General features: G+C 38.0%; 2 protein-coding genes across 2 annotated transcripts in view; one reads left to right on the forward strand and one right to left on the reverse strand.

Annotated features, from left to right (window-relative positions):
* LOC147797558 (uncharacterized) overlaps window positions 1–13,399 on the reverse strand; it is a 45,007-nt gene that overhangs the window by 8,358 nt on the left and 23,250 nt on the right. The gene's annotated exons all lie outside the window — the stretch shown is intronic.
* The window catches only part of LOC147797559 (uncharacterized), a 124,494-nt gene continuing 116,213 nt past the window's right edge, over window positions 5,119–13,399 (forward strand). The window contains exon 1 of the mRNA XM_087142250.1: window positions 5,119–5,601. The gene's annotated coding sequence lies outside the window, so the exon portion shown is untranslated. The remainder of the gene's footprint in view (window positions 5,602–13,399) is intronic.

Here is a 13,399-nt window from a genome sequence, read left to right on the forward strand (position 1 = left end):
CCCTGAATGCTGAGTACAAAGGTTTATTTCATATGCTTGAGTAAATCTATTGCTCACTCGGATAGCAAACCAAAAAAAATCAAAAACATTAAACAGAAAACAAAATACCAATAAAAACAATGAAAACAAAATTCGAATTGTTCTGTAATAGAATACATTACTTTTGCACAATGTCCAATGAAAGTTAATGTTCTGAATGCGAAACTGGTTTAAACAAAAGACGGAACTGCTTGACATAAAATGCTCTAAATGTAAGAGCACGTATTAGAGCGAGCCATCTGTTTGCTTCTGATCTCAGAACGCAGTGCAATGCACATGTACACTTCCTAGGTAAACCATAAACAGCTGAAGACGTTAGATTATTGGCTGCATCTTAAGAACTCAACATCTCAGGTCATCTCCTGAGGTCAATGGTTCCGTGGTTAATGGTCAACTGACAGTCGCAGAAACCAAGCGTGCAAAATAACACCCAACGGGGCCATGTATATCCAGCAAGAAATGAGACTGAGGGGTACCCCCCAATTTGTCTAATCGCCATATACAGAGTATTGTTACTTAACACATTCCCCTAGATATCTGAAAAGAATTCCTCAGATTCCAGTGAAACAATGACCAACATAAAGTGGGGTGGGGGCTCTCTGTCTCACATCTCGCTTCATATGTGGCCATACATACGTGTAAAAATATGTGAAACTTGCCAGTGAGCCATTAATGCGGCCAATTGCACGAGGTTGCTCGATAACATACACACTCGAAGCGTAGAATCTAAATACACAATGGAACAAAACCTTCGTCATCCCTTACCTGATAGACACGTAAAATTTACGTAGAAGTAAAACAATTTGAATGAACGAATAAAAGCGCACAACAGTAACTAAATTACTACATCAGCTGCATGTTTATGTGAAAATGTTTAATGTGCTCAAAACACATTCAAAATCTGGATAAAACGAAGGAAAAAGACACATAAACAAGGTGAAATTTGCGACCATATAAAACACAAAAAACAAACAAAACCCTTAGGGAGCTTCTATTTATAAATAATGTTTAAGGTTGCACAAGAATCTTACATTTTCCCATGGACAACAAACATATCATTTTAAACTGAATTTTGATCGAACAGAGAGCAAAAAGTGATGTTATTGCAAAACTATATGTAAACAAACCAGTGTAAAAGTCTAACCCGACTATAATGAACATCCAAACCAAAAAGGCAAGTTTGATACAAGGCAGAAGTGACATTTAGGACTGTTTCTTTGCATCTGTAATGAACACTTACCGTCTTGTCTGATGTAATTAAATTGTTTTCTCATCAAAAGCTGTCATTAGTCTATCTCCAATTCAAGACAAAACTAATTCATGAATAAACCAAAACAAGGCATTTATCTGTAATCAATCGTCACTCTTAATTGCATCCTGACTAATGATTCGGAACTGTTTTTCCACTCCTGTTTTGAAATTTTGGACTTGCGCTGTAATTGACTCCATTTGGACAGTAGATTGAATGCTAAAGGATCATATTTCTGAAAACGCAATATTCTTTTTCTTCCATATTGCAAAGTAATAGCTGAGCCCAATCAAAAAGAAAAAAAGAAAGAAAGAAGACACCAATGAGGTATTAAGTCGAGGCACAAAACACCCTGGTTGTCACGTCTAAGTTCAGTAAAGCCTCCTTCATAACACACCCATTGCCATGCTATGGGTAATCTTTGCTTTAGTTGGGTAAGTGTGTTTATACGTTGAACAAAAGCACGTTGAACAAAAGCACAAAGATGACGAAAAATTGAAGGGCGGTCCTCAAAGCTTGTGCTGTATCCAATTTTCTCTTGTTATTCAAATTTGGAGCCTTCCATGTCGGTCTTAGTAAATTTAGGGAACTCTACATGAGTAAGGGCGCCCTCATCCTTCCAATACGCGTCACGGACGTAATTAACATAAAGTGGATACTTTTTTATAGGCTTCCCGGGCACGCGGTGTGAAGGTGATCTCTTTGCTTTTGGTCTCGAATGTAGAACTGTACTCTCTGCAGTTTGCAGGGAGCATGGCTTCGGCCATGCCCTAAGTGTGGGAGAGAGTCAATGCTAGGAGCCCCTAGTAAGTTCTTATCATTGTATAAATACTTCACATGATCTTCTGTCGGAGAAATTGTACGATTTACGGGCCCAATGTAGTAACTGCTTTCTGTTCTACAACTGCCACACTGTATTGGTTAGCTAGCAGTGTTAGCCTTTGACCATTCATTGTATTGTTATTTACGGTGCCATCTAGCTATTACACTACACCAACTGTTTTTATAGTTAATAAATTGTAGTTCTGGAGTTATACATCATTTATTGTTCACGTGTTCTCCAAGAGCTCGTCCGCTTTAATTACGGGACTGTTCCTCCTTCCTCCCACTGTCCAACTGACGTTGGGCTGGTCCGCTACACAAACAAAGGTTGTTGCGAGGGATAAGAGGCATAACTGACCGTGATGCATATGTATCAGAATGAAATGCAATTTACACTCATTCGTCATGATTGTATAAAAGAAAAATGTTGATTTTGTCAAAGTCTCGAAGAAATTCCAAGTCACCGGTACATGGATATTGCATGTCAAATGAGGGCGGTCTTCTTTACGACAGAGCAGAAAACATTTAGTCGATCCGCAATATGATTGAAGGGGTAAACTGCACGTTTCGTGTATGTAATGTGTGTAACCTAGAAAATGCGTACAACGTAAATTCCCGGATCTAAAGGGTCTGGCTCGATGATTTGTTCGCAAATTTACTTCGACACTGGGACAAGAAAAAAAATAAGAAAAGCAGGAATCAAACAAAAACAAAAATGTTTAATTCGAACTTGACGTTCAAGAAACAAAAACTAGATTAAAATGTCAAGAGAACCGGAACAGGATGCGTGGGGACAAGGCGAGTGTGGGATCAAAATCTTCAACAATTCAGACCAATATCTAGGTTATACAGAACAAAAAGAATACGTGATAACGTATAAGTACATGTCATCAAAAAACCACTAGGAATACAGTCTTCCACATGCTGTAACAAAACGAAAAGACACCTGATACATTACTACCCAGCCAAGTAATACAGATAGAAAACACTAACCAGGCGACCACAAGGCTAAGAATACACAGATACACCCACTTGCATAACTGAATGACTGGGTCCACGCAGCTTCATCAGTGCTGCGGCACACTACTACAGTGCAGCCGGGGATCCCTAAAATCTATAAGCACTGCCGTACTGCTGAAACATGAAAAAAAGAAAACAACTGCTAAATAGTTTGCCACCTCTACACCAAGGAAACAAAAAAAAAAAAAAGAAAGAAAAAAAAGGGAACAACTGCTAAATAGTTTGCCACCTCTACACCAAGGAAACCAAAAAAAAACCAAACAAACAAACAAAAAAAAACCCAAACAAACAAAAAATATCAAAAAAAACCAAAATAAAAACAACTGCTAAATACTTTGCCACCCCTACATAAGCAGGGCCAAGGACATCGGTCGTTTAGAGCATTACATTATACTATATCTGTGACCATTTTGCTTTAAGTATGCGTAAAATTCTCGTCTCTTTAAGTTAGGGTCATCTCATGGATTTTGCTGTGAAGTACATTTTGTTTAACGCATGGAGACTTTGAAATAACTACCAGACACCCTTTCTTGATTATGATATTAAAAAGTACAGACACATAATTTTCTGTAAGTGAGCACGTTCCTTTAAAGCCCACCTTAGGGAGATTTTTTGGCAGGAGTATACCTAAACTGTTACAACAAAACTAAAAGATGTCCTCATTGGCCTGAGCACTTGCGACAACGAATCATTAATGAAAAGGAATTGTAGGATAAAATGCTGTTGAAATAACCCAGCGTTTCTTCTATTAAGAATGGCAGGAAAATTTTAATTTCTTCCTCAAATCACAAACACTACTCAGAAAATGGGTCATACTTATTCATAATACTTTCTTCATTGGGTCTAAACTACTTCTTTCAGGCGAACCATTATAAACCATGTGCTCACTACAACCGTTGACAGTGCGAAGGCTAGCTCTGCAGTTGACAAAACTAAAGTCCATGGACTACTGGGCTCTTTTACCGCCAGTACCTTTAGTGTTGCAGTTCTATGCATACCCACGCAGGGTGAAGTGGGGTCAGGCGTGATTGTTTGCAGTGTACAGGTAAGTATGCTAGTATACAGGTGGATGGTTAACTTTACATTTTTGTGACGGATGTGTATTTATGCAGTCGTACAAATTTTGTGCTTTGTCAACAAATAAAACACAGTTCGGCTACCTGTGCATTTAATATTGCGTTAGCCTATTTGAGTTTCGGGGGGCGCAATAGCGCTATTGAAATTGGGAAATTTGAGTAAACAAACACGATTTCACCTAAACCAAATAGTGCCCTTCTATCAAAACAAGAGAAATAGCAACTAAGTGTTGATTTCAGATCTGACTCCGTGACAACCTGTTGATCAAGTACAACCGGTAATCCAGTAAAGCTATCTTGTCAGTGTGGTTAAATACCAAATGAAACACAAAATGCCAAAGTGACTGCGAAATAATGACATGAAAATTGAAAGCTTGAGAAGGTTTCAGAAAAATAAGTGTAAAGTATCGTGTAAGGCCCTTCAAATTTATCGACTTCCTTGTTTTATCTTTATTCTCTTTGAATTGAGAGGGGTAATGGATACTGCCTCAATGCTGCAACAATAATAGAGCATTTACATTTCCAATAAAACTTGGATACCACTCACTCAATGTGCCAGCAAACAGCAAGACTTTATGTCATTATATGAAGAGATGAAGAGCTCATTCTCAAAAACCAAGACATACGCACGGAAGAACTTTTGTTATGTTAAGCAGAGAGTTACACAAAAGCTCATCTCTCTTCCAAGAAAGTTACAAGTTTTGTCTGCATACAACTGGACTCAAAACAGATAATCACATACTTAAGCGGCTTTCATTAACTTGGCCTTTGAATTAGCGATACCTGAGCGGTCCCTCCGTATGAGGAAGAAAAGTGGAAAATTCCGCCCAAATCACATCGATGTTTGATTTTGTTTATATTTTGTCATTCTTATCGTTACGAAACTATTGAAAAAAGGTGAACTTAACCAACAGAACCGCGAGAACTTTCATTTTTCAGTCACATTCAACACCTCGCCTACTGAGGATCAAACACTTGGGCGCAGCAACTCCTGCTATATTTACATAACAAAGAATACGTGTTGTACCTAATGTCGACAGACGATACGTGTCGTGTAATGACGTCACAAACTCTTTGTGCTGGCGGAAAGATATTCCCAGCATTTTGGTGGGGTCATACGGAACTGTTTTGAAGCAGGGTGAGATATGTGTGGGTAGTTTATACCTTTGGAATCGAATGGAACAGTGCAGCTTGTTTGGACGTTTGATTTACCTCTCTCTCCCACCTTTTCCGAGGGGACAAACCTCCCCAAAATACATTTTGCTGATTTAGTGTAATTTAGTTAAATGTGAAGTATCACCCACTAGTCGTCTGAGTTAGCAACTGACGGTACAGTGCCATAGTAAGAGTATCAACGGTGCTGCTGCCAACATCGAATAATTGCCTAAGCAGAAGGTACGTGCAAAATTAGAATCAAAGTTGTTAAGAGGATGGTGGCGGTTTGGTCATATTTAGTGTATGAAACCGTTGTTCAGGAAAAATGTTCCGTATTCCAATTGATGTTTTCATAGCATCTGATAAGATTCGGCATATGAAGCAAATTTGTTTGGCAGCGTATGAATAAATTGACGGCGACTTTAAAGTTCACGTGGCTCTGTCTTATAAAGAATGCAGCCACCACCCTGGACTATTTCCCATCGCAGCCAAAATACTCAGACGCGACCTTTAACTTGTAGTTATTTTATTTGCGCAGCGTATACCAACCTTTTTGATCACCTCTCTGAGTTACCCTTTTTGATAACCTTTCAAGTGTTCCAATAGCTTGTAGTTAATACATTCTATTGTCGAGTTTTCTCCATCACCGCCCAGTGTCTATGCAGTATGTGTGTTGCGTGCTCGGGGAATTCCCTCAGCAGTTGGAAATTTCCGCTCATTTGCATGTGACCTGGCCTCTGTATCACAATGATCTCCATTTGCAACCACCAATATAGTGCCAACATATACCAACAGTATAACTATGACTAACACTTTTCAGTTGTGCAAGTTCAAACAAGCTGATTGTTTCTCACAGGAGAAAATTGACCTATTAAAAAAATAAAAATAAAAAAAAAGTTAGGACGAACTTAAAACTTGTGTCTTTGCAAATGTATTCGGTTATTTTGTTAAAATGTTGTAAAATGTTAACCATTTTGATTTAATATGAGATTGAGAACATGTCGCTCACTGCATGAGAGCTGAATTACCTGCAGATTGGCCTCTTATGTGTCTTATTTACGCACTACGGAATGTCATGTGAATGTGCTATTTTCTAAATCATTAAAATTGCGCTTTAAATTAACTGTTAACAGCGACACCGTGTTTTCGTGATGTTTTCTTGAAAGAGTAAAATTAAAACTTTAAGCGACCCAGTTGAATGATATCTGCAATTACAAATCTTGTAAGATTACAGCCAAAAGTCAAAGGTGTATTCTACCTGACTTGAATGGCCAAATCGTTACAGTTTTAACGTGCAATGTTGATGTCATATTCTATGGAAATGTGAAATATACTTCTTTGGTATACATTCCATTTTATTTGAGCGTTTTGAGTCTGACTACTACGTATTTTTCGAAGACAAGGTGAATCGATTATACGCTTTCAAACTCTCAAAATTATTAATAATACTCCGATTCTTAGATTAAATATCTCAACTCTAGTCTTCAGATAAAAAACTGTGTAGCCACCACAGAGATGTGACCAACCCGGCCAACCGGCATTTTGTCTGGATCTGTGTATGCTTTCTTGCTCACAAAATTCTCAGACGCGCCGAGCATAATGGTGCATAGAATCTTCGTTAGCAAAGATAAAGCTTGAGTATAAAGCTTTAGGTAAGGCTTTAATATTTCTAAAGCCGTTTATGTGTATCGATCGCAGATAATTACTTCAGTGTGCTTTGGTGATCAAAGTTTGTTTGGTTGGTTTGGTTTATTTCCATACATCATAATTAGAACATAAGAAACAAAAGATGATGAATGGCGGATACCACACGGAAAGCGAAACGCTTATTCGCGGCCTGGTTCTTTATTTGTTAGAACAAATCCATATGATGCCCTATTTACTAAAATTAGTAAAGAGAGTACGATAACTGAAGGTACGGCTGAACGTTAGAATTAAGCAAGATTTTCTTTGTCATAACGTCTTAGGAATGATACAATTTTAGACATGACTGTTTCATTATTCAGGTTATAAATGCACAGTAGAAATATCATACGTACACAAAATACGTGTACAATACAGGGGAAGTAAACTATATTACGCTGGAAAGGAGGATATTCTTCAAGTACTTTTGAAAACCATATATACTTCTGACGTATGTATTGGGGTGATTTTATTCCAGAGCAAAGGACTTTGATGTCGAACTGTTTTGAGAAATATTGTAGTTCTTACCTTTGCAATGTGAAACTTGGCTGCTCACTTAGTATTATATGGGTGGACTTCTGTGTTCCTCAGAAGCAATGATTTGGTTTCAGGGGCAGAAGAGTGTTTCAAATTTAAACATTAGAATACCCTGTTCACATTTGTGTAAGCTGAAAATGGATAGGGTGTTCAGCTTCTGGAATAGCGGTTCGGTATGGTCTCTAGGACCAGATTTTGAAATAACCCGTAGCATTTTTTTTTGTAATAGTGATATTTTATTCATAGAGCTTAATGGGAATTTTCCCCAAACTAAGAACCCAACTGAAGACGGGGCAGAGCTAAGGTATTATAAATAGAAAGAAGTACTTTTGTTGGCAATATATTTCAACTTCCGCAAAATCCCTAGTATACGTGAAACTGACACATGGATCTGTTGGTAGTGCATTCCCAGTTAAGACTTTTATCAATAATGAAGCGGCACGCCGATCGGGGATGCCCCGGGTCGAACCCCTCCTTAAAAGGGATTCAGGTCTACAGCATCAAAGGGACCCGACAGTCACACACTTGATATATTGCATCAGAATTTTATTCGCTGACCAGGAATTCCCAGGGGGAAAAAAAACCCTACAATGGTACAAAGTAGAAAAATAAAATCACTTTGACTTTTCCATAAATAAATTAATAAAATAAAATTCCACTATTGATACACATGTAATGGCACACACAAAAATAGTTGCATGTCCTTTGACATCTCAAACAGGGCAATGATTAATGTATAGTTTCCTCACCCACGGTGACGACCACTGAACTTGTAAGTCAATGTGCACAGGAGCGACACACCGGTACTTACGGCACACTATAGACTGTGAATTCAATGAAATATTTCCAAAAATGAGCATCCAAATTCTTTACGTGCAAGTGCATTTACATGTATCCGATTAGGCCGATCTTATACACCGAATGCAATTTGAACATGTTTAACGACCACCCAAAGAGAGTTATGCTACGGAGCGAAGGCAAAATAACTTAGCACGAACGGGCACCGATTTACATGTAAGCATGAGCGGGGGGGCACGCAGAGCGTGGCACCGGCTACATGACACACAATGCACTATACGTACTCCGTTCATCATGACGCGTTGTCATATAAACGCACATACATGTACATGTATATGTATGGGTATACTACGTGTAGTACAACATGCCACACACTCCAGCATGATTTTGGTCATTATACTCACAATTAACTGCAAGGAAACATGCTATTGTTTTAAATGCACAGTAATCTGATGCTAGAATAAATGGTCGACCTGACAGTGCTCTGCCAAAGGGGTTTTAAAAGAGGAAAGCGGCCAAACACGACACAAAAATTGTCTTTGGTCGTCCAAACTTCGCATCAAACTTCGAGAAGCCACTTTCTCTAAACCATGCCGCGTTTTATCGATACTTGAACGATTCTCACACAAAGCGGATCGACTCCACGTAATACCACTAACTACGTGTACAAAGACTCGATTAATGGTTCACAGCAATAAATTCTCATAATAACTAATCGATCAAAATGCGGTAAGGAATAAGGTGATTTGCTTGTCATGACGTTGACATCATGAATAATGTATGTTCCAAGGGTAACTAAACGGTAAATAATAGACTTGTACAAGTATGTTCCCCTTGTAATTAACTACACAGACACAAAAGAGTACACTGAAAAAGTCCGTCCCCTTACAATAATAACACCGAGAAATTTGAAGGAACTTATTAATTGACTTATTTTTGAATTATTAACATATACATCAATAATACTATTTCTATCGGTATTATACAAGAGCATTTAACACGTCCTTTTTTCATAGGTAGAAAACCGATTACTCTGAAACCAATACGAAATGTGACGTAATTCATTTTTTAGAGTACTGACTACTTCATTTAAACGATTATGATTGTATAAAATAAACGTATCATCTGAAAATAAAATAAAGGATACCAAACTCGAGGAATGACATATGTCGTTGATATAAATGAGATAGGCCTAAGCAATAGGGACTAGGATTGATTGATCCTTGTGGGACACTACATCTGATAGATTTAAGAGTTGATAAACAATGTTTCCATTGGACAAACTGTTTTCGGTCAGAAAGATAGGACTTTCTAAACCAATCCAAAGCCACTCCTCTAATGCCATATCCATTCAGTTTTAAAGTAAAATTTTATGATCAATAGTATCAAATACCTCGGATTGGTCCAGAAACAAAGCAATAGTACGAGGGTCTAAAGAAGAGCTAAATTTAGAGCCATGTGGGTCGAGTAGTTTGCAGGAAATCCATACTGTGACTTAGTTAAGATATTATTCTATATTATGAATTCAGACGATTTGCTGCCAGACGTTCTGGGACTTTAGAAGAATTAGGTAGAATAGAAAGAGGACGGGAGTTGGATATAATCTGTGGGTCACCAGTTTTGAATACAGGAATTACTTCAGCAATCCTGAAGTCATTAGGCATGGTTCCAGATGTAAACGATAGGTCACAAATTTTTAACAGAGGAGAATCAATTTCATGTCTATTTTTCTCAACAAGGAATGCACCCAAGTCATGTCCAGAGCTCTTCACGACGGTAGTTTATCTATACATTTTAAAAGTTCATTTGCAGAAAATGGATTCATAAAAAATGAATCATTGAAGTCACCAACTATAAAATCTGTCGGATTGGAATTGGCTTGAGGGATCTTAGAAGCAAGCTCCGGACCAATATTTGAAAAATTGTTAAAGTTTTCGGCGATGAGTTATGGGTGTTGCATTTTATCAGGTTGATATTGAAATCCCACAGAATATAAAACATTTTATTTTCAGAAGTTATTTTACACAGGATTTCGTCAAAATCTTCCGTGAAATTAGAACACTTAACACCAGGGGGTCTGTAAATTAATCCTAAAATAATGATTTTCCTCTTAGGAATGTTTATTTCGATGGAAAATAGATGCTACATAAATCTGGTCTAATAATATATGACAAGGATTCTTTTATATACAGCAATAAACTTCCACCTGTCTGTCCTTTATTCTTGTACTCACAAGAGTATCCTGGAATACATAGAAAGTGGAAGCAAGTCCAAGTAGTAGACCAAGTGAGGCTGAGAATCTTTATGACACAATCTGCAGTGTGAAAAGGACAGAAAATGCCCCTTTTCAATATGAGTCTAGTTCAAGGATTTCTGTCATAATGTATGCTGGTTTAAGTCAATTACTTTCAAAGACAGATGAAAGACTAATAAGCACCTTAGGATAGTTTTCAGCAAGATATTTTATAAGATCAGAAAAGAAAGGTCCTTCAACTTGCCCCCAAACGTTCATGGTGTCTTACCATTTATTATATGAGAAATAATGTAAAACGCATTTATGTTTCCGCTCTCTGATGAAAAGATTTCATACAAGCCTTTTCATGATGTATCCAACCAGATGTTCTTCCAGACACACTCCTGGAGTGTGAAAGGGCGTAAGGTGCCCTAGCGTACATTAGATAATTTTTTTTCAGTTGAAGGTAATTTTATTTGTATTATTTGGTATTTAACGTATAGATCAAGGACCGTATTCATGGTCTGTGTATCTGTATGGCATTTGGTGTATGTTAACGAGTGTGTATGAAGGGATCAGCCTTGTGTACGTAGTCGAGTCCCAATGTTTGAATTTGAGTCCAAGTTAGAGTCCACGTCTTATTAATTTGTGTACAAGAATGAGCCTTCCGATCAACCGGCTGTTGCTCATGCTAAAGATGACACTCAAAATGAAGGAATTAACATTCCATACATTTGGGTCCAGTTGTTAATCATACTCCGATTCCCTGACCAAAGGTCTCAACGTTTCTGATAAAATAACGGGTCGCTTCACAGTCACGTGTCCAATTCAAAGGAATTGTCTGGATCTCTGTCTTTGTTTTACTAAAGAGAACTCTGAGCACACTGGTGCATAGACATTCATGAGCCCCCACCGTGTAGAATCAGACAAGCCACTTCAAATCTCAGTTCAAAATGGCAGCCGACCAACACTTACCAAACGAACAAATGCAGTCACGAGATTTAGCTGTCTATGGAATCTGCCATTAATCGGCGGGTGGGTGTATGCATTCCAAAATGTGTAATGTGGCTGTTGACTACAACCAGACCAAAAAGCGGGACTTTACAAACATAGGGTTGTGTTTGTCCCTTTATGTTTCCCTTGGGAATAAGTCACAAAAAGGAGACAAATGTCCTTGTTGACAGAAACGAAGGTATTGATGTCATTTCTATAAATGGTAATGCTGGCGGAAAGATATATGTGCATCACACAATCGTGAATCGGTTAGTAGAAATGTTTGAGCGGAACTGCTTGCGGAAGTTGATGCAAAATATTTATCCCACGTAACTTGCCTTTTGGATTCCAACGTAGCTTGTTAGTGGTTTGGACGTTATTGGAAGAGAATTTGTCTACCTTCCCCGGGCGAGAAAAGGCCTGCAAAAGCATTTTTTTATTCGGAGCCTTTGACACCGGCCTAGAAGTGAAATTAGGTCTGATCGGCCGTAGTCTACGGTAGAGTCTAACTAATAGTCCTGCTGCCGACAAAGTATAATTGTCCAAGAAGTAGAAGGTAAGTTGGTGTTATAACAATCCAAAGTACCTTTAATCCCAAAGAATATAACACATTTTATTTTCAGAAGTTATTTACACAGAATGTTGTGAAAATCTTCCGTGCAATTAGAAACATTGAGACCAGGAGGTTTCTAAATTAATCCTAAAATAATGTTTATCCTCTTAGGAACGTTTATTTCGATGAAAAATAGACGCTACATCAATCTGGTCTAACAATATAGGACAAGGATTCTTTTATATACAGCAATAAACTTCCACCTGCCTGTCCTTTATTCTTGTACTCACAAGAGTATCCTGGAATACATAGAAAGTGGAAGCAAGTCCAAGTAGTAGACCAAGTGAGGCTGAGAATCTTTATGACACAATCTGCAGTGTGAAAAGGACAGAAAATGCCCCTTTTCAATATGAGTCTAGTTCAAAGATTTCTGTCATAATGTATGCTGGTTTAAGTCAATTACTTTCAAAGACAGATGAAAGACTAATAAGCACCTTAGGATAGTTTTCAGCAAGATATTTTATAAGATCAGAAAAGAAGGGTCCTTCAACTTGCCCCCAAACGTTCATGGTGTCTTACCATTTATTATATGAGAAATAATGTAAAACGCATTTATGTTTCCGCTCTCTGATGAAAAGATTTCATACAAGCCTTTTCAAGATGTATCCAACCAGATGTTCTTCCAGACACACTCCTGGAGTGTGAAAGGGCGTAAGGTGCCCTAGCGTACATTAGATAATTTTTTTTCAGTTGAAGGTAATTTTATTTGTATTATTTGGTATTTAACGTATAGATCAAGGACCGTATTCATGGTCTGTGTATCTGTATGGCATTTGGTGTATGTTAACGAGGGTGTATGAAGGGATCAGCCTTGTGTACGTAGTCGAGTCCCAATGTTTGAATTTGAGTCCACGTTAGAGTCCACGTCTTATTAATTTGTGTACAAGAATGAGCCTTCCGATCAACCGGCTGTTGCTCATGCTAAAGATGACACTCAAAATGAAGGAATTAACATTCCATACATTTGGGTCCAGTTGTTAATCATACTCCGATTCCCTGACCAAAGGTCTCAACGTTTCTGATAAAATAACGGGTCGCCTCACAGTCACGTGTCCAATTCAAAGGAATTGTCTGGATCCCTGTCTTTGTTTTACTAAAGAGAACTCTGAGCACACTGGTGCATAGACATTCATGAGCCCCCACCGTGTAGAATCAGACCAGCCACTTCAAATCTCAGTTCA

The sequence above is a fragment of the Acanthaster planci genome, linkage group LG10 (assembly GCF_054643075.1).
Source record: "Acanthaster planci isolate LZ-2023a linkage group LG10, COTS_SCS, whole genome shotgun sequence".
In the NCBI taxonomy this organism is placed as follows: Eukaryota; Metazoa; Echinodermata; class Asteroidea; order Valvatida; family Acanthasteridae; genus Acanthaster; species Acanthaster planci.